The 23,009-nt window shown below is 42.8% G+C and overlaps 1 long non-coding RNA gene across 1 annotated transcript in view; it reads left to right on the top strand.

The window, feature by feature from the left end:
* The first annotated feature begins 1,764 nt into the window (after positions 1-1,764).
* The window catches only part of LOC140389393 (uncharacterized), a 40,837-nt gene continuing 19,592 nt past the window's right edge, over positions 1,765-23,009 (top strand). The window contains exons 1-2 of the long non-coding RNA XR_011934372.1: positions 1,765-1,838; positions 3,667-3,798. This is a non-coding gene — a long non-coding RNA (uncharacterized lncRNA). The remainder of the gene's footprint in view (positions 1,839-3,666; positions 3,799-23,009) is intronic.

The following is a 23,009-nucleotide window of genomic DNA, read 5'->3' as shown; positions in this document are numbered from 1 at the left end:
GATTTCGTGGGGAACGCAGTGTACGGGAGCAACTGTGAAGCAATCCTTTCGGAGAAGAATTAGAAGATCATTATAGTATGTTACTGGTGATAGATTGAGAAATGTTGAAGTACAAAGGAAGTTGGGTGCCCCAGTACACTAGTCACTGAAATAAACCATTCAAGTGCAGAAAACAGCTACAAAGGTAAGTAGCACGCAGGCCTTTATTGCAAGAGGAGTTCAGGAGCAAAGAAGTATTACTGCAGCTGTACTGTGCCTTGGTGAGACAACATCTGGAATTCTGTTGGCAATGTTAGTCTCCAAAACTAAGAATTATATACTTGTCATAGACGGACTGCAGCGAAAGGTCACCCGAGAGTTTCACGGGAATGTAAGATTGTGGTCTGAAATTGGGGTGTTGAAATAATGGGTAAGACATGCTGTTAAACAGCGGAGCAAGCTCAAAGGACCGAACACATGACATGTGCTCTTACCTCTTTTAAATGTTCCTATATTTCGGAACTTAAATTTTTCGGAGACGTACCGGAGAGTGTCTTTACTTTTGATTCTCGAAGAACAGAAGCGGATATTCCAGCTTCTAACTTCGTAAAATATTTTTATGGTTCGAAACAGACAATTTCTGAAGACGTACGGGAGACTGTTTTAGTTTTGATACATGTCGTGCAGAGATGCAGTCGTAGTAAATATTTCCATTTTTTTTGTTAAGTGTGACATATTTTATCAAACACATCTTAACTAATCGTTTTAAATTCCATATTTGTTGCTCATAATTCACAGAAGCAATTAATATGCGAGCTCCCTGGGAACCTCAAGATTATTCAGCATTTTGTATTGCCCGTGCAACAGTGTTACATGCACTGTGGTTATTGATTAAAAAGACGTGCGTTTGACTGGATTTTCCAAAACAATGCTGACTTTCTTTGTGATCGCCAGTGCCAAAATAATGCAAAAACGTCCAAAATCTGCTCAGATTTCCTTGAGGCCAGAGGCTCGCGGATGGACTTTCTATTTAAAATCTCCAGAATCGCCAATGAACCACGGGAGAGAAAACAAAGCAAGCATTCACCACTTTTGCGACCAGAGCAAGGCAATAATTCAACACATGGATCGGGTGGAACAAATTATTGGTAAAAAACAAAAGTCCTGAATGTCCGGCTAATTAAAAGGGATATTGATATTTTCACCAAGGAACATTGTAAATAAATCTGATAACAATAAGAACATTTTGCTACTCATTTTTATCTCAAGTGCAAGAAAATTATTTTTGTATTATTAACAAATTAGAACTCACCAGTAAATAATTTGGGGTTGTATTGTATGTTCTCACTGCTGCAGATGGGAAGGCACGCAGCATTCAAGCAATTCAGTGCAAGGATTACGATAAAGAAGCTCCGCGGACATAAAATCAAATATGAATTGTGCATTGACATGACATACATTAGCTTCGAAGTTAGTGGGAAAGAAATGTTAGAAACACATTTGCACACTTTTGTTAAGAACAGGCTTGAGTCTCTTAGCAAACTTTCCTGTCATCAAAACAGCGTCGATCACATTAACAAAATGATGGTAGGCAGAGAAACAATGTTTCAAACCTCCTGGAATTATATCAGTTGTAATGCAACTGAAGTAACAAGAATAATATTCTCCAGAACTGCATGCAACCATGCACTTCCTTACGGAATGAGGCAATCTTTCCCCACACTTAAAATGTTACTGCACAGCAAATTCTTATTCTGAGAACTCAATCGAGTATGCAGCTTCCTTTCCATATATTTCGGATTTCCTATCGCAAGGATAGAGAATTTGCGCATTTTCCTGAGTTTATTAGAAAAACCCAGGTATGTAAGTTTTAATGCTTATTTGTGCATGTTGTACATAGCTTACAGTTTTAACTCAAATCTGGTTTATATTTAGTCGAATAAACGGCATCCTACTTTCCGACTTTGACAAATGCAGAAACTGATATGATTTTGTGTTCGTCGGCCTGAAAAATCTTCTTAAGCAATGCATTTTTCTTTAGTCTAGAACTGAAAAGCTGGAACAAAATTTATAGAATCGAAAAAATATTTGATCGGTGGAAACACATGTTGACACAATACAGAACCGATGCTAATTAGCTGCCGTCAGAAGTCATCATATCGTTTTGTCAGAAGATAAAACAGACTAAAATCGATTCACCTTGCAATTATGTCGGGAATGGCATGAACGTTTAATTCAATAGAAATAAAAAGTGGAAGAGAAAGACCACAAATGGCCAATCCGATAAAACCCATATTCAAGTTAGCACAAATGTAAAAATATTTAATTTATTCATATGTGGTGGATATTGCAAAACGTACCGTATAAGATTAGTCGTGCATTGAATTACATAGAATTACATACAATTACCTAGAATTTACAGTGCAGAAGGAGGCCGTTCGGCCCATCGGGACTGCTTGAACCCACACCTCTATTCCATCCCCTTAACACAGCAACTAACCTAACCTTTGGACACTAAGGGGCAATTAGCATATCCAATCCACCTAACCTGCACATATTTGTACTGTGGGAGGAAACCGGAACACCCAGAGGAAACCCACGCACACTTGGGGAGGAAGTGAAAACCCCACACAGACAGCAACTGGAGGCCGCAATTGAACCTGGGACCCTGGAGCTGTGAAGCAGCAGCGTTAACCACTGTGCCATCGTGCTGCCCATGAATACATCAGCTGATCTTGCTTCTGGAATAAAAAGGGGCAAATAAACAATTTTAACAGGCGCAAGAGTTTAGAAACACCACACAATTCTGATTACACAAATCTTAGTGTTTACAGAGCAGAAATTTTAAAGTCACGCCATGCAATTCACAAAATAAACTATGACCCGTTATAAGATTTATTATCTGCAATGAACTAATACATAAACACATGGAGCTGCATATTGCGCAATGTCACTATTAGCGGAAGATAGTGTTAGTATTACAATAAGTTTGACAGATTTTCTGTTTTTCGAAGACTTTCCAGGTATTCGTTTCCTTGCCCATAACACGAATAACTGGGCATCACGGACATGATGAAATATAAGAGACTAGTTTCGGGTCAAGTTAAGTGTTTCAGTGACATTGAGATATGATGGTGCATGCGATATCTATGTTTCAATGTATCAAAGTTCATCCTGATACTTGTTGAAAAAATAGATGTTTTCCTTGCTTTCTTTAGCAGACGTATGCAACTCAAATACAAGATTTTGCTGATTTCGGCTACGTGGACAGTTTGAGAATCTAGGTCCGTTCATGTTACAACAGGAAAGGTTGCAACATTGATATAAGTATTAAGTTCAGGAATAATATTGCTGGAGCCTATATAAGGATACATCGCTTCCAGTGGCTGCAGAGTAGGAAACTCGAGCGCAAATGAATGACAAGAATGGTAGAAGTTATATGAGCATATTAAACAAAAGCTATCCGTTTATCGAAATGTAAAATATAGGGACTATAATGGATTTTTTGTTCAAAAAGTAGCCGGAAAATAATGGAATAAAATACGTCAGGTGAATTAAGGGGAGAAAACTGAACAATTATTTATTTACAGACTCTGCATACGCTTAAAAAGTCTCATTTTGTCCTGTGTTATCATGTTATTACTGAAAAAAGTGATCATGAAGTGAAAAACTATAATTTTATTTCAGCTCCAGATTTAGAAATGGCAGCCCCAGTTGATGAATATATTAATATTGGGACCGAGATCGGTGATGAAAATAATTCGAACGAATTGTACGACCGAGAATTGGAATCAACAACAATACGCATTAGTTCAAAAGGTAATTGCATAAAACTAACAAATATATAAACTACAAATCAGTGATGTGAAATGAAATGAAATGTTGACAAATTTTCAACTTGCATCTATGGTGAACAGTGACATTATGAAGCAATAGCAATATAAACGAGCAAGACGTTGCTCACCTTCCTGCAAAATCAACAGATGAGTCTCATTTTCATAGGGCCATGCAGTACACAAGAGGCCCTTTGGAATGTGCATCGCGAAACAACAGCACACCTACACGAATCCCAGTTCAAGCACTGGGCCCATAGCATTGAATGTTATTGTATTTTACGAGCTCAACCACGTACTTACTTTCGTTTAAATTAGTGATGGTTTCCGCCTGTATTACCAATTCAGGCAGTGCATTCCAGAAATGAAACCACCCTCTGGCTGTTTTGTTTTTATTCCTCAAATCACCTATACAACCTTTGCCCCTCATCTGAAAATTATGACCCTCGTTATTGACCCTTCAGCTCAGATGACATGTTGCTTCGTATCCACCTTGTCCATGCCCCGTGTAATCTTATACACCTCAATCAAATCCTCCCTCAGCCTTCTCTACTCTGAAATAAATACAACCAGAGTCCATCCAGACTTCCTTCATAGCTCAAATTCTCCATTCCAGGCAACATCCTGATGAATTTCCTTGGTATCCTCACCATCACATGTTTCCTAAAACGAAGCGACCAGAACTTCACACAGTTTTTGAGCTCTGGCCTTATTGTGTTTTGTACAGCTCCAACATAACCTCCCTGCTCTTATAATCTATTCCACTACTGGGAAGCTCGAGTGCCCTCTATGTCTTTTGTAACTACTGTATTAAGCATACCTGCAGTCTTCGGTGACCTGTGTACAAACACTCCAGGATGCCTCTATTTCTGTGAGGGCCCGAGTGTCCTGCCATTCATTGAGTAATCGCTTGTCTTGTTGCTCATGCCGAAGTGCATCACTTCCAACTTTCCAGGATCAATTGCATCAACCAGTGATCACCGAGCTCGTTTTGAAACCTACTTGTCAATGTAGGCTCTATCTCATGTATTTTTATCTCATTTGTCAACCACCCATGTGTGACATTTGTCAAGGCTTTTCAGAAATCTATATAAAGTACTTAAACAACACAGGCGTCAGTGACACAATTGGTCGCATCTTCAAAAAATCCAATCAAATTTGTTTTTCATTACCTTCCTCTGATAAAACCATGATGACTGTCCCTGGTCTAATATTGCATATCCAATGGGCGATTGATTCTCGCCTTTAAAATTTACTCTCGTACCTTCCGCAATACTACTGTGAAACGCTGGTCTGAAACAAGGTCTGTAGTTGCCTGGTTTATCTTTACCACACTTCTTGAAAGATGGAACGACATTAGCTATCGTCTTATCTTCTGCCCTGCGGCGAGAGAAAGGAAAGACTTGTGTCAGAGCGCCTGCAATTTCCTAATTTGCGTCCCAGAGCAGCTTGGGATATAAGGCAACCAGACCTGGTAATTTGGTCACTTTAATGTACGCCAAAACCTGCAGTACACCCTAATTTCCTTTCTCAAATTGTTCAAGAACCTCATAGCAGATTTTACCCAAATTATGTACATGCATCCTCCTCTTCCCGAATGAATATACTTTTGAAGCACTCGTTCAACACCCTACCCATGTTCTTTGGCTGTGCGCATGGGTATGATACAGTTGGGATTACGGACACATGGCTGCAGAGTGACCAGGGATGGGAAATGAATGGCCAGCGGTATTTTACAAATACGGACAAAAAGGAAAAATGCGGTGGGGTTGCATTGTTTGTCAAGCAGAAACTTAACACAATAGTGAGTGACGATATCAGCTCCGACAATGTGCAATCTCCATGGGTAGAGCTAAGAAACAGCAAGGGGCAAAACACGTCAGTGGGTGTCATATGTCGACACCCAGATTGCAGTGATATTGTTGAGAATGGCATTAAGCAGGAAATTAGAGACGCATGTGATAAATAAACAGCTGTAATTATGGGTGATTTTAATCTGCAGATAGATTGGGAAAATAAAATTATTTACAACACCATAGAGGAGGAATTAGCACAGTGTGTGCGGGATGTTTCTTTGCATCAATATGTTGAGGAGTCAAATAGAGAACAGGCCATTGCAGACTAGGTACTGAGTAATGAGAACGAAATGATTGGCAAACTAGTTGTGCGAGACCCTTTGTGGATGTGCGGTAATGAAAGAAAAATGTTTTCATCAAGATGGAGAGTGAAATCTGTGACAAGGGTCCTAAGCAAAACAAAGGAAACTACGCAGAAATGAGGCATGAGCTGGCAATGATCGATTGGGGAATGTTAATAAAAGGGATGGCAGTGGATCAGCAATGGCAAACATTCAAAGAGCGCATGGACGAACTGCAACAAATGTTTATTCCTGTCTGGCACAAAGGTAAAACTGGAAAAGTGGCCAATCCATGGCTGACAATGGAAATTGGGGATAGTATTAGTATCATACAAATTGGCCAAGAAAGCCAACAGGCCAGATAATTGGGAGCTGCTTAGAATTCAGCAAATGAGGGCCAAGCGATTCATTAAGATGGGGAAAACAGAGTACGATAAATAAAGTTGCTGAGAACGTAAAAACTGACTGTGACAGTTTCTAACCTTACATGAAGAGAGAAATGATTGTGAATGCAAATGCGAGCCTCTTAAAGTCAGGAACGGGGGAGTTTATAATACGGGGCAAAAAAGAATGGCTGACCAACTAATTACATAATTTTGTTCTCTTTTCACAAATGAGGACACAGATAAGACACCAGAAATTTGGGGAATGCAGGGTTTAGTGAGAGAGAGGAACTGAATGTGATCAGTATCAGTCGAAAATGTTGTTGGGAAAATTGAGAGGATTGAAGGCTGATATATAGCCAAGCCTCCTAATCTACATCCCAGGGTACTTTAGGAGTTGGCTGTAGAAATAGTGGATGCAATGGTGGTAATCTACCTGTATTCCATATACTGTGGAACAGTCTCTGCAGATTGGAGGGTGGATAATGTAACTCCACTATTTAAAAAGGGACGTAGGGAGAAAGCCTGACGTTAGTAAAGGGAAAAATACTAGAATCAATCATCAAAGACATTATACCAGAGTGCTTGGAAAACAATGGCAGTATCGGACAGAGTCAGCGTGGATTCATGATTTATGGGGGGAAATAATGCTGACATTCTTCGAGGATGCAACTAGTAGAATCAATGAATGGGAGCCAGTGAATGTGGTGTATTTGGACTTCCAGAAGACTATTGACCGCATAAAAGATTAGCGTGAAAAATTGAACAAAGTGGGTTTGGGATAGTGTAATGTGATGGATAGAAAACGTATTGGCAGTTTTCCTAGACAGGAAACAAAGGGTAGGAATTAACGGGACTTTTACAAATTGGCGGGCAGCGAATCGTGGGGTGCCGCAGGGATCAGTGCAAGGATCCCAGCTATTCACAATACATATCAAACATAAGGATGAGAGAAAGAAATGTCATATCTCCAAATGTATATGGCACCACGTTTGGTGGAAGGGTGAGCTGTGAGGGTGATGCCCTGACCCTTCAGTGTGAGAAAACAAGTCGAGTGAGTGGGCAAAAGAATGGCAGATGCTGTTTAATTTTGATAAACACGAGGTTATCCACGAGGTGCCAAATGAAAGAAGACAGATTATTATCTGAATGGCCATAAATTAGGAGAAGTGAACGTGAAACGAAAAATGGATGGCCTCGTCAGCAGTCATTGAAGGTAAGTATGCATGTGCAGCAGGCGGTAAATAAAGCAAATGGTATGCTGACCTTCATTGCGAGAGAATTCGAGTACAGAAGCAGAAATGTCTTGCTGCAATTATACAGGGCCTTGGTGCGGCCACAACTGGAATATTGTACAGAGTTCTGGTCACCTTATCTGAGGAAGGATGGTCTAGCTACACAGGGAATGCAGCGAAGGTTTACCTGACTGATTCCTGGGATGGCAGGACTGGCGTACGAGGAGAAATTGAATCGGTTAAGACTGCGTTTACTCGAGTTCGGGAAAATAAGGCGGGGGGGGGGGGGGGGTCTCATCGAAGCCCATAAGATTCTAAAAGGACTGGAGAAGGTAGATGCAGGAAGGATGTTACCCATGGTGTGTGTTCCAGAAACAGTGGTCAACGTCTGAGGACACGGTTTAGACCATTTAGGACAGAGATGAGGAGACATCACTTCACTGACAAAGTTGTGAGCCTGTGGAATTCGTTACCACAGGAAAGTCCAAAACATTGTGCGGTTTCAAGAAGCAGTTAGATATAGCACTCAGGTTGAAGGGGTTCAAAGTATATGGGGGAAAGCTGGATTAGGCTATTGAGTTGGATGATCAGGCATCATTTTAAGAATGGCCGAGCAGGCTTTAAAGGACGGATGGCTCCTCCTATTCCTCTGTTTTCTATGTTTGTAGATTGCTCCCTTGGTCCTCAATGGCCACTATTATTTCCCTGGTTGTCATCTTCTCCTCAACATGCTTATTGACGAGAATGTGATTCTAACTAATTTATGAGGAAGTGTTTACTCATATCCTCTTTGCTCACCTAATTGCTTTGTTAAGCTCGCACCTGCGCTTTCCGAAGTCCACTATGGCCTTGGATGACTATCTTCCTTTATACATGCTAAATGCCTCTATTTTCATTCTTATCCGGTTCTCAAAATCCCTGGACATCCGGGATTATCTGGGCTTGTGGCTCCTTCATTTCCCCAAAAAAAGTCCATGTTAGGTCTGTGCACTCCCCATTTCCTTTTTCAAATAGAATTAGATGATTGTTATTATTACACACATTAGTGCATTTGCTATACATCTTCTACGCGAAAGTCTGCTGGGTGCTTGGGGTGCAATAATTGGCTCTTGGTTATATTATTGTGGCCTGTTATTCCGAAGCTCTACCCACAGAGCCTAATTTGAAGACTTCCAATACAGTGACAATCCTTACTGCAGTAGCTGACTCTTTAATTAATAATGCTGCACCAATTCCGCTTTAGTCCCTCAAATATCTCGCCTGAAGATCCAACAACCTGAATGGTCAGTTGCGAGTCCTGTTCCTCCCTCAATCATTTCTCTATGATCGCCACTATATCTACATTCCACGTGTCAATCCATGTGCTCAACCAAACCGTCTTCTGTATAATACTCCTAGCTTTGAAGTACATGAATAACAATCTCATGTCACTCCCTTAGATCTCAACATCGCTGAACGGTCTTTGTGTTGCTTCCTTTACTATAGATGTATCTGTCCCCATTGTACAAACGTTCTGTCGCCCACTTTCACACTCACGCCCACCACATTATCAGGTACCCCATACCCGCCTCTGCACATTCATGTCCACACCACACAAGAGCAGCAAAAGCCCCATTCCGGTTCATATGCGGACCGTCCAGCTTCGACATGCCCCAGCTTCACCAGAAACGTTGCCAGTGACCAGCAATGTACCACACTCCCTATTGCACCAATTATTGAACCATGCATGTATCTGCACTATTAGTCTACTTTGGTACTAGCTAACTTGTGTGATGGAGAGGGATCTTGAGATTACAACATTTCATCTATTTATTTTCTATCTGCTGCTTAACTCCATCAATTATGATACAATACATCATCCTTCATTCTACCTATAGTATGGGTATAAAGTAGGGCGTCACGATGGTTAATACTGCTGCCTCATAGAGGCGAGGACACGGGTTCGATCCCGGCCCCGGGTCCGATCCCCGCCCCGGGTCACTGTCCGTGTGGAGTTAGCACATTCTCTCCGTGACGGCGTGGGCCTCACCCACACAACCCAAAGGTGTTCGGGTAGTTGGATTGACCAGGCTAAATTGCTCCTTAATTGGGAAGAACATTTATTTGCCACATTACATTTATGAAATAAAACATCTTTGGTTTATAGTGTACCACGAGAACTGACTTATCACCCTCCAGCTTTAAGCTACACTGCAGTCATTCAGTGACATAGAAACATGCATATATAATAGAAGCAAGAGGAGGCGATTCGGAGCTTCGAGTCTGCTGCGCCATTTATTGTGATAATGGCTGACCGTTATGTTCAAAATTCTGATCCGGCCATCCCTCCATCTGCCTTAATTCGGGCAGCACGCGCGCACAATGGTTGGCACTGCTGCATCACAGCTCCAGGGACACAATTATGACCTCGTGTGACTGTCTCTGTGGAGGACATTAAGCATGGGTGGTACACAGAGTGTTAGCAGAACAGGGACACAGCATATCACAGAAAAAAAAACAATGAAATCAGAGGGAATACAGTGGTAATGAGTTTCCGGAGAGTAAGACAAGGCTGAATGTAGTCTAGTTTAATGCCCGCAGTATAACAGGTAAACCAGATGAGTTCAGGGTGAGGGTTGACATGTGGGAATTCGATACTGTAGCCGTTACAGATGCGTGGTTGAAGGAGAGTCAGGATTGGCAGTTTAACATCCCTGGATACAGCATCCTCAGGAGGGTCATTGGTAGGGTGTTACATAGATACATAGAAGATAGGAGTATGAGGAGGCCCTTTGGCCCTTCGAGCCTGCTCCGTCATTTATCACGATCATGGCTAATCATCTAACTCAATAGCCTAACCTTGTTTTCTCCCCAGAGCCTTTGATCCAATTTTCCTCAAGTGCTATATCTCGCCGCTTCTTGAGTATATTCAATGTTCAATGTTTGAGCATCAACTACTTCCTGTGGTAATCAATTCCACAGACTCCCCAGTCTGTGTGAAGGAATGTCTACTTATCTGTCCGAAATGGTTTACCCAGAATCCTCAGACTGTGACCCCCCTGGTTGTGGACACGCCCATCATTGGTAACATATTCCCTGCATCTCCCCTGTCTAGTACCGCTAAAATTTTATAAGTTTCTATAAGAATCCCCCTCATTCTTCTGAACTCCAGCGAGAACAATTCGAACCCAGTCAATCTCACCTCATTTGACAGCCCCGCCATCCCTGGAATGAGTCTGGTAAACATGCTGCACTCTCTTGAGAGCAAGAACATGTTTTCTCAGAGAAGGAGACCACAACTGCACACAATACGCCAGATGTGGCCTCACTAAGGGCCTGCATAATTGCAGCAACACATCCCAGCTTCAAAAGTGGAAACCTCTCGCAATGAAGGCCAACATATCATTAGCCTCCTTTATCGCCTGCTGCACCAGCATGGTTACCCTCAGCGACTGGTGCATAAGAACACGCTGCACACTCACTTCTCCCAATTTACAACCATTCAGGTAGTAATCTGCCATCCTGTCTTTGCCTGAAAAGTGAATAACCTCACACTTATCGAAATTATACTGCATCTGCCATTGACTTGCCCACTCGCCCAGCCTGTCCTGATCATGCTGTAGGATCCTGGCATCTTCGGCACAATTCACCCTCCCACCTAATTTGGTATTATCTGCAAACTTTGAAATGTTACGTTTTGTTCCCTCATCCAAATCATTATATTGTGAATTGCTGGGGTCCCAGCGCCGATCGCTGTGGTACCCCACTAGTTACCGCCTGCCAGTTAGAAAAGGACCCATTAATCCCTACTCTTTGGTTCCTCTCTGCCAACCAGTTTTCTATCCAACTCAATAAATGGCCCCCAATCCCATGCGCTTTAATTTTTCACAATAAGCTCTTCTGCGGGACTTTGTCAAACACATTCTGAAAGTTCCAATATACCACAACGACTGGCTCTCCCATGTCAACTGTCCTGGTTATAACCTCAATGAATTCCAACAGATTTGCCAAGCATGATGTTCCCTTCATAACTCCATGCTGACTCTCACTGGTCCTGCCATTTCTTTCTAAATGTTCGCCTGTAAATGGAATCCGCTCTGGTCTGTAAAGACTTATTTACCTGCAAATGCTCGTGTTCAAATCATTGTCTTGCATCTTTGACTTTGTCTATATAATGTCTACATGGTTCTGGAACATACCTCTTCATTCACTTGAGGAAGGAGCAGTTCTCCGAAAGCTAGTGATTTGAAATAAACCTGTTGGTCTCTAACCTGTTGTTGTACGATTTCTTACCTTATTGCGCTATAAAGCCCTTGATAATGGATTCAAGCATTTTCCCCACTACCGATGTTAGGCTTAGTGGTCTATAATCCACTGCTTTCACTCTGCCTCCCTTTTTTCATATCGGAGTGACGTCAGCTACTCTCAAATCTCCAGGGACAGTTCCAGAATGACCACGAATGCGTCCACGATTTCCAGAGCCACCCCCGAAGCACTCTGGGATGGAGATTCTCAGGCACTGGAGATTTACCGTCTTTTATCCCATCATTTTTCCCAGCACCATTTCTCTACTAATGGTGATCTCCCTCAGTTCTTCCCTCTCACTAAACCTTTCATTCTCCGGCATTTCTGACATCTGATTTGTGTCCTCTTTTTTGAAGACAGAACCAAAGTATGTATTCAATTGCTCAGCCATTTCATTGTCCCTTATTATGCATTCCCCTGTTTCTGTCTGCAGGGGGCCTACATTTCACTTTGCCAATCTTTTTCTCCACATATCTAGAGAAACTCTTAGTGTCAGTCTTTATGTTCCCTGAGCTTCCTTTCGTACTTTCCCCTTCTTAACAAAACCTTCGTCCTTCTTTGATGAATTCTAAATTGCTCCCAATTCTCAGACCTATTATTTTGCTTGGCCAATCTGTATGCTTCTTCCTTGTATCGGATACTGTTTCTAATGTCCTTTGTAAGCCATGGATTGGCCCTCTTACCCCCTTTGATCTTCTACCAGACAGGAATGAACAGTTGCTGTCGGTCCCCCATGCGTTCCTTGAATGTTTGCCATTGTCTATCCGCTGTCATCCATTTAAGTAACTCTCCCCAATCTATAAAGACCAACTCACATCTCATATCTTTACCGTTTCCTTTATTAAGATTCAGCACCCTAGTCCCCGCATGAACTACTTCACTCTCCATCCTGGTAAAACATTATTTCATGTTATGGTCGCTCATCCCCAAGGGGTCTCGTACAGCCATATTGGCAATGGTTCCCTTCTCATTACACAGTACCCAGTCTAAGATGGTCTGCCCTCTCGTTGTTTCCCCACATTTTGGTCAAGAAAACCAGCCCGTATATACTTCAGGAATTCCTCCTCTACGGCATTATGGCTAATTGGATTTGCCCAATCTATGTGAAGATTACAATCACCCATGATCACCGATATTCCCTTACTACATGCATCCCTAATGTTTAATGCTACGTTAAATGGATATTTTATATATGTCTTCACCAAAGAGAATGAGGAGGCAGATATCGAACATGGGGTAGAGAGACTGTGAGGTTATTGAACAAGTGGTCACAGGGACGGACAAGGTATTGGAGGTGTTGGCAGGGTTAAAAGTGGGTCCGGAAACATTGTGCCCCAGGGTGCAGTGGGAGACGAGGGAGAGATCGTAGGGTCCCGATCCAACTTTTTAACTATTCTCTGGCTGCGGGAGAGGTACCAGAGGACTGGCGAAGCGCGAATATGGTCCCACTATTTAGGAAAGGCTTTTGGGAAAAGCCAGGGATCTCCAGACCAGTGAGTTTCGTGGTCTCGTGTCAGTGGTGGGGAAACTAATGGAAAACATTCTGAACGACATAATCTATCTCCATTTGTAGAGGCAAGGTTCCATGAGGAACATTGAGCATGACTTCGTCAGAGGGACGTCATGTCAGAGGGGCAACACGGTAGCATTGTGGATAGCACAATTGCTTCACAGCTCCAGGGGCCCAGTTTCGATTCCGGCTTGGGTCACTGTCTATGCGGAGTCTGCACATCCTCCCCCTGTGTGCGTGGGTTTCCTCCGGGTGCTCGGGTTTCCTCCCACAGTCCAAAGATGTGCAGGTTAGGTGGATTGGCCTTGCTAAAATTGCCCTTAGTGTCCAAAATTGCCCTTAGTGTTGGGTGGGGTTACTGGGTTATGGGGATAGGGTGGAGGTGTTGACCTTGAGTAGGGTGCTCTTTCCAAGAGCCGGTGCAGACTCGATGGGCTGAATGGCCTCCTTCTGCACTGTAAATTCTATGACAATCTATGACTAACACATTTGATTTAATGTTTGGAGCACGTGATAAGCGTGCAGATGATGCAGTTGAACTGGATTTCAGCAAAGAATTTCACAAGGTCCTAGAGGGGAGACACAGAAAGAAGGCAAATGCATATGGGATCAGGGGAACTTGATCAGATGGATTCAAAGCGCGCTGAGCTCGAGGAAACGTAGCGTTTTAACAGACGGCTGCTTTCATGACTGCAAGCCAGTGCCCGGTGGTGTACTACAGCGATCTGTGCTGCGTTCCCTATTATTGGTAATTTATCAAATGATTTGGATGACTATGTGGGATGTGGGTTCCGTACGTTTGCAGATAATACAAAGATAGGCCGGGTAGTTAACAGTGACGCAGAGAGTCTTGGGTTGCAGGAAGTTATAGTCAAAATGGCCAAATTAGCACAAATGTAGCAGATGGAATTTAATCCTGAAAAGTGTGAGGTGTTCCATTTTGGAAGGAAGCCATGATGTGGGGATGGCGGCCTTGGACTGAGGTAGGCATTGTCAGACGGCTTACAACACCAGGTTAAAGTCCAACAGGTTTCTTTCGAATCACGAGCTTCTGGAGCGCAGCTGCATCATCAGGTGAAGAAGGAGCTGCGCTCCAAAAGCTAGTAATCGAAACAAACCTGTTGGACGTTAACCTGGTGTTGTAAGACTTCTTATTTTGGATGGAGCAATTTGACAAGTAAATATTCAATGAATGGCACCAAACTAGGAAGTCCTGAGTCACAAACAGATCTTGGTCTGTCAGTAAATAGATCCCTGTTGGCATAAAGGCAAGTTACTAACCGGGGATGGTGGGGGGAGGGGGGGGCGGGCGAGGATTCATATGGCTTACTCGCCTTTATCAATCGTGGCATAGGCTACAAACGCGAGGCAGTCATTTTGCTGTCCAATAGACCATTGATGAGGCCAATGCTTGAGGACTGAGTGCAGTTCAGGTCGCCACATTATAGGAAGGATGTGGTTGCTCTGGAGCGAGTGCAGAGGCATTTCACCAGAATGTTGCCTGGGATTGAACGTTTTAATTATGAGGAGGGTTCGATCGGCTCGAGTTGTTTTAGCAGGAGCAGAGAAGGCTGAGGGTCGACAAGATCGATGTGTGCAAGATTATGAGTGGTACGGATGGGGTGGAGAGGGAACAGCTCTTCAACTTAGTTGAAGGGTCGGTTACGATGGGGCACAAGTTCAAGGTGAGGGGTGGGAGGTTCTGGACGATTTGAGGAACAACGTTTTTAGCCAGAGGATGGTGATGGCCATGGACGATGGCAGCCCGGTAGCATATTGGTTGGCACCGTGGCTTCACAGAGCCAGGCTCCCGGGTTGGATTATCGGCATGGGTCACTGTCTGTATGGAGTCTGCACGATCTCCCGGGTCTGCGTGATTTTCCTCCGGGTACTCCTGTTTTCCTCCCACAAGTCCCGCACGATGTGCTATTCGGCAACTTGGACATTCTCAATTCTCCCTCTGTGTATCGAACTGGCGCCGGAATGTGGCGAATAGGGGCTTTTGACAGTAACTTCATTGTAGTGTTAATGTAAGCCTACTTGTGACAATCAAGATTATTATTATTATTGAATGCACTGCCTTGGAGTAAAGTGCCAGCGGGTTGCCTCACATCCGTTAAAATGTACCTTAGTGAGTTACTGGCAAGGCTTAACATTCGGGTCACTGGGCCAAGTGCTGGCAAATGGGATTTGGATTGACAGATCAGGTGCCTTTCATGCGGAGTTGCAGACTCGATGGGCCGATGGACCTTTTCTGCACATTTGTTTTTGTGATTCTGTGGAGTATACACTTTCTCCCCGTGTCTGCAGCGGTTTCCTCCGGTACTCCAGTTTCTTCCACAGCCCAAAGAAGTGCAGGTTAGGTCGATTGACCAGGCTAAACTGCCCCTTAATATCCAAAAAAGTTTATTTGGATTACTGGGTTGGAGGGGTAGGGTGGAGGCGTGGACTTAATAGCGTTGTGTGTCCAAAGGCCGGTGCGGACTCCATGGGCCGAATGGCCTCCGTCAGCACAGTAGTGATTCTGTGATTTAATGATCTCTGTCGAAACAGAAATCGAGCACTCACCATGGTCCCAGAAAGCAACATTGCATCTGGAGACACGTCAGCGGCTCTTCTGTTCCCTAACTGAATGAATCAGCTACAATTACCGCTCCTGCTTACTCCAATGTCCCCCCTCCTCTCTCCAGTCAAGCCGATGGTGTTGCCAGAAACTTGGCTCTGGCTGTCCGCCTGTGAGGGACCGTGGCACTTATTCGCATTCAAAATGTAAAAACAATTTGAGAGTAGGACCTTAAGCGATCTTTTCACTGCCTGTCTGTTTCTCTTGCAATGCCTGGTCAGAATCATTCACTTCTCCAGTCCCTTCAGTTTCTGTGTTCCAGAGTAATTTGAAAGTCGCATTAAATTCAGTCAGCCAAACATGAACTGTCTAGTTTGCATATAACTTCAAGCCCATGCAATGCCAAAAAAGGCAATCATGCTGGACAAGGAAAACAAGCGAGCTACTTTGCATTTCGCAAATGTGTCGAAGTTGAATGTCGTTCAGCAAAAGTGGAAGCCTCATCCAATTTTATTTTCCTTACTTCACTTATGCCTCTTTACGTTGACCTATATTTGTAGGAAACACATAATTTGTTTAGAATTCTCTGTTGTCACATAGTTTGATAGTACCTTCATGTATGAAAGCTATATTGTTGAGAGGATAGTTTGCCCTCCCGATACTGTGCAACATTGGTGCCATTGAAATTCTTGCGATATACTGCTGCAATGTCTTCTAATGTAAACTGATCACACGTTTTTCACTGCTACCCTAACGGATAAAGGATATTGTCACTATTCTACATCCTTACATTATTTAAATCAGCGTTACTGTAGTACAGGAGGGCGCCGTCCTTATCTCTTCACCAGAAGCTCTGTGTTTCAGGAATTAATTAGCAATTAATGTTCAAGGCAGTTGGTTTGACTGTCAAACTAGAAATCTTTCCACTATGTGATAATAACAGGCGGGAAGAGCAGGACGTATCCATTGTTAGCCATGCAATAGATATAAGCCGCTTGTATGACGACCAATATCTCCAGAAAGCAACAGTCATGTAAATATACATGTTGACGCAGCAACATGCGTTTCTTAAGTTAACTGTAGTTCACCGGAATTGTCAGTTCCAATTAATTAATGTAAATATGCAAAGCCTTAACACAGAGGTAAGATAAGTCAGATTTTGCTGGTGTCTGACACCAAACAATTTAACTCCCAGGAAAAGAACGAATTATACGATAATACGATTATGACATCATAAAAATTTGGAACATGAATAGCAATTTGAAACAAAGAACTTGTCCCTCAATTCAATAACATCATGGATTATTTGAATGTGGTCACATTCCACTTCCCCACTTTTCATTTACAACCCTTCACTGACTTGTCAATGTAAAATCTGTAGTGCGCAGTACAGAATATATTCAATGATCCTGCCACCATTCATCCGCAGGGAATCAATTTCACAGACGAACAACCTTCCGACAGAACATAAGAACCTAAGAACTAGGAGCAGGAGTAGGCCATCTGGCCCCTCGAGCCTGCTCCACCATTCAATGAGATCATGGCTGATCTTTTGTGGACTCAGCACCACTTTCCGGCCCGAACACCATAACCCTTATTCCCTTTATTCTTCAAAAAAGAAGAATGTCTTGGTAAATCAATGAGAAATAGATGGTCCCTTTCATTTTAAAATTCTACAAACTACATTTAGAAATTAACCAAGCAACATCTGAATTGACACTGCCCTTTGTAGCAAGAAGCAAGAATCCTGGCGGGTGTGTCGCCTTCCCAGTGTAAGGTGCGGAATATCTGCACCGGGCTGGAGAAGAAATCGCAGTGGAAGGGTCAGCGTCCAGTGGTCTGCGGTGGTACCAGCGACAGAGTCAAGATGAAAGGACTTCACACACGGTATGAGGAGCGAGGCATCAATGTAAGATGCAGATCATCAAATGTAATGAGTACTGGTTTATTATTTGAGTCACACGCAAATCAGCATTGATGAATGCGTGGCTCAAAGCCTAGTGTAAGAGACATGAGTTCCACTTCATCCCGCATTCGCACCAGTACTGGGGAAACGACGATCATATATCTGTGGGATAGTGTACGCATGAACAATGCCATGGCTGATGTTCTGGCGAACCATATAACGAGGATGCATAAGAAGTTTGGAATTAAATAATGGGGGAAAGGGATACAATTTTGGAAGATGTGGTGTACCAAAGATATAGTCAAAACAAGAGAGATAGATACTAATATGAGAAATTGTAAACAGATGATGGCAAGAAGGGACAGCGAGTGCAATTCAAAGAGTAAATGGCAGATAAGGGTAGGTGCGATAAAATAAAAAGGACACCTTTCTTGCACGTGGCATTCGAAACAAAACAGATTAACTGATGGTGCAAATATAAACATACAGTTGCAAGGGCAGCACGGTGGCGCAGTGGTTATCACTGCTGCCTTACGGCACCGAGGTCCCAGGTTCGATCCCGGCTCTGGGTCACTGTCCATGTGGAGTTTGCACATTCTCCCCGTGTTTGCGTGGGTTTCACCCCCACAACCCAAAGATATGCAGGCTAGGTGGATTGACCACACTAAATTGCCCCTTAATTGGAAAAAAGAATTGGGTACACTAATTTTTTTTTTTAAAGCAACATACTGTTGCAATCTGACAGCCAGCACAGACCCATGGCGACACTATGACATAGATTTGGGCCTGAATATTAGACGGCACGTGACATTTAACAAGGAACGGTATTTGATCAGAGGTGTAGGCGTGGCACTGATATGAATGAATAATAGAATCATAGAAGTTACGGTGCAGAAGGAGACCATTCGGCTCATCGAGTCTGCACCGGCCCATTGAAGGAGCACCCCATTTAATCCCAGACTTCCTACTTATGCCTGTAACCCAATGACCTCACCTATCCTTTTCGGGCACTATGGGCAATTTAGCATGGCCATTCCACCTAGCCTGCACATCTTTGGACTATGCGAGGAAACCAGAGCGCCCAGAGGAAACCCACGCAGACACGAGGAGAATGTGCAGACTCCGCACCGACAGTGATGCAAGCCGGGAATCGAACCTGGGACCCTGGAGCTGTGAAGCAACTGTACTAACCACAGTGCTACTTACAATTGTTTACGCTGCACACTTACAATTTTTTGTTAGTAGTATAATCAGCCGCCTTCCGTGCTGTAAACTACTTGGAGGAAGAACTGAGGCTGGCAAGGGCACATAATGTACTCTGGGTGGGGACTCCAATGTAACACCACAACTAACTAGCTGGCGAAGTCCTAAAGGACATAGCTACTAGAACGGGCGAGCGGCCGATGGTGAATGTACCAACAAGAGGGAAACACCGACTTGACCTCATCCCCCCCAGGCGACCTGTCGCAGATGGATTTGCGCATGACAGTACAATGACATCACTCTGTTCAGGAAACAAAGATGCTGACGTAGGTTAGGTTGGGATGATAAATTTAAATATCAAGCCATAACTTGTGGGAGTGGCGTATACGGCCTTAAAGCATATCTGCACTGTAAGACAAAATATGAACTCCAATGCAATAGCTGCGTGTAAGAAATATACTGCAATAATTATGGATGTGTTAATATACATAGAGATTGATAAAAAACGATGGGCAAATACAGCCTCAGATGAGGAGTTCCTAGAATGGTTTAGGGATAGATTATTAGAACATTACTTTCTGTAGCCAAGCAGAGCGCAGGCTTTACCATACATTGCATTGTGGAATTAAATAATATGTAGGATAACCTGGAAGCGAAGGTACCCCTGGGTAGTATACGATCATAATATCTTGGAGTTTTACATACCGTTTGAGGGAGAGATGTTTGTGCCCAATGCTTGAATTTTGAACTTTCATAAAGGTCACCATAGAGGGCTTGAGCCAATGGGTGCGAACTGAAATACCCGAATATATATGCATAAGGGATTGATCAACAAATGTTCGGTGGCATGTAAAGGCACATTTCGGAATATACAGAATAGTGACAATTTAATGAGAAAAAATATTACAAAAAGAGAGTCCATCAGTGACGATTAAGTTATAAGTTAAAGGCTATATTAAACTTAAAGAAAAAGGATATATTTGCGCAGGCCGTAAGATTGGAAATAACATACAGAAAATAAAAAATGACTCAAACAATGATAAGGAGGGGAATACTAGAGAGAAATAAACGTTTGCCAGTTATATAAAGACGAACAGTAAGAATTTGTCGAGAAGTTTAAATGAGAAATGAGTTAACAAAATTTATATTTGGACCACGGAAAAAGTGCTTGAATAACTGGTAATACAACGAATGGCTCTGGTAGATAAGTCGAACAGGTATCTTGCAGCTGGCTTCACTCTGGAGTACAGATGTAAAATTTCAGAAATAGATGTAAAGCAGGACATGAAGAAGAAGGAATAATTCAGAAACATTAGCGTCACATATTGAGAAACTTGTTGTATCTGCGGAATGAAAAGGGCCCTGGTACAGATGGAATTCAGCCAAATGCATGAAAGAAATCACGAATAAGATAGTAGATGCATTGATTTAAATTTTAGAAATTTCGCAATATTCACATAAGGCCCTGTAAGATTGGATTGAGCATATGAACTCCTTGAACCAAAAATGAAGCAGGAAAGTATCGGTCAGTAATCCTGTCATCTAATTTTCGGAACATTTTCAAAGCCATTATTAAAAATGTTACCGCAGGCCATTTGAAAAAAATCAAGGTAATCAGTGGAGTCAAAGTGCTTTTTTTAGAGGGAAATCATGTTTAACCAATTAATTGGAAGAAGTCAGATGTGCTGTGGATAAAATGAATCCGGTGGTTGTACTATTTTCAGATTTCCGGAAGGAACGTTGCATTGTGGAATTAAATAATATGTAGGATAACCTGGAAGCGAAGGTACCCCTGGGTAGTATACGATCATAATATCTTGGAGTTTTACATACCGTTAGAGGGAGAGAAGTTTGTGCCTAATGCACATTCTCATTTTTTTTCTCATTAAATTGTCACTATTCTGTATATTCCGAAATGTGCCTTTACATGCCACTGAATATTTGTTGATCAATCCCTTATGCATATATATTCGGTTCATTTCAGTTGACACGTGCCACGTCGAAGTTTATTATGTAAATGAAAAGCTCATAACTCAGAGGTAGCATACTGTCATGGGTTTAAGACTGGTTAACTCAAAGGAGATCGGTATCAACAGTTTTTTGTCAGTTGGCGTGTGCTCTGCAACTTGGTCCTCAACGGTTTTGAGTTTATATAAATGAATTGGGTGAAGACACAGAAGATATGGGTGCAAGATTTGATAAGAACACAAATAATGGTAGGAAAGGATCTTGTGAAGAAGACGTAAGGAAGCTATAACGGACCATTAATACATTGAGTGGTGAATAATCTGGGAAATGGAGCACAATCTGGGAAAATGTGAAACTGTCCATTTTGACTGGAAGCACGAAAATAAAGCTTATTGTCTAAATGGTGGGAGATTTCAGAGCTCTGATGTGTTTAGTGAGTGTGGCCTATATAATAATAATAATATATTAGTGTCAGGAGTAGGCTTACCTTAACACTGCAATGAAGTGACTGCGAACATCCCCGAGTTGCCACACTCCGGCATCTGTTCGGGTACACTGAGGGAGAAATCAGAATGTCCAAATCACTTAACAAGCACGCCTTTCGGGACTTGTATTGGGAAACCGGAGCATCCGGAGGAAACCCACGCAGACACGGGGAGGACGTGCAGAATCCGCACAGACATTGGCCCAAGCCACTTCCCTAGCGCTGTGAAGCAACAGTCCTAACCGCTGTGCTACCGTGATTCCCTTATGAATAAACATTGCTGCAATACAGGTAGAGAAAATAATTAGCAAACCGACATAATGTGTGCGCGGCGGGGGGGGGGGGGGGGGGGGGAGGGGAGGATTGATTACAAAAATAGGGAGATTCTGATTAAGTTCTACAGTGCAATGGTGAAGTCTCACCTTACAGTACTGTATGCGGCATTGGGCTCCTTAGTTAAGGAAATATGTAAATAACTTAGTACAAATTCAGGGAAAATTTACTTGACTTAGTCAAGAATGGCCTAGTTTTACGATGACATGAGATGGAATAGGATAGAATCATATCAACTGAAGTTTGGATGCGTCATATGCGACTTGATTCAAAGCATTATGATTCTGAAAGGGTTGACTGGGTGGATGATGTAGCGATATGCCTGTAAGCACAATTGTGGATAACTGGTTGTGCGTCCTCCAACCAGCAGATGGTGGTACAGATCCACCATACGGTCTCTAAATAGTGGTCATTTTTAAGGCACTCAGTTATAAGTGTGGCACATCTGGTATTCGGGAGATGGCTATAAGATGTACATAAGGACAGTCGTGCATAGGGGATTACAAAGAAACGCCATGAGTGTAAGGATTGCAGGATATACGGTGACGTCATGGGTACGTTGATCGGAATTTCTCCCCCAAAAGAATGAGACATTTGACACCGTACCCAGAACCCTGGCGAATCGTTTGACGGTTTTGTCACTGACTTGAAACTGAAGGTCCAATGAATCAATTTCTGTTGCCCAACATCTTCTCTGACCCGCCACCAAATTGGCTTTGGTATATCAAGTGATAAGCTATGTGAGAGTTTGCTGCCCGAAGAAGATTTGGTACTGGAACAAGCAATAAAGATTTGCCAGGCGAGTGTGTTAGCTGCAGAGCAAATCAGCACACTTTGTTCGGCACCAACTCAGAGGACGACGCCAGCACAATTAGCGCAGTGATGCATGTTATGAAGAAATATGGTGTAATTGCGGATGGCCATTTTAAGCGGCCTACAAGAGACGCCATTTTGTGCCAAAGTTGTGGTGCTCAACATAGCCCACGGCAATGTCCGGCCTTTGAAAAGTCTGTTCCAGGTGCTGCCGTGTTTGGAATTTTGCGAAACAATATTTTGCGTGTCGTACAATGGTCCATTTAAGGTCAGTAAATGCGGTTGTTGAGATGAATACCGACGAACAGTTCTTCATCGATGTCTTTGCAACCAAGGACCAGAAGAGCCCGAACAATAAAGATGAAGACACAATTTCAA

Source organism: Scyliorhinus torazame, chromosome 14 (genome assembly GCF_047496885.1).
Source record: "Scyliorhinus torazame isolate Kashiwa2021f chromosome 14, sScyTor2.1, whole genome shotgun sequence".
Classification (NCBI taxonomy): Eukaryota; Metazoa; Chordata; class Chondrichthyes; order Carcharhiniformes; family Scyliorhinidae; genus Scyliorhinus; species Scyliorhinus torazame.
Note: the sequence above shows the minus strand (reverse complement) of the source record. Positions and strands in the feature narration are given on the sequence as shown.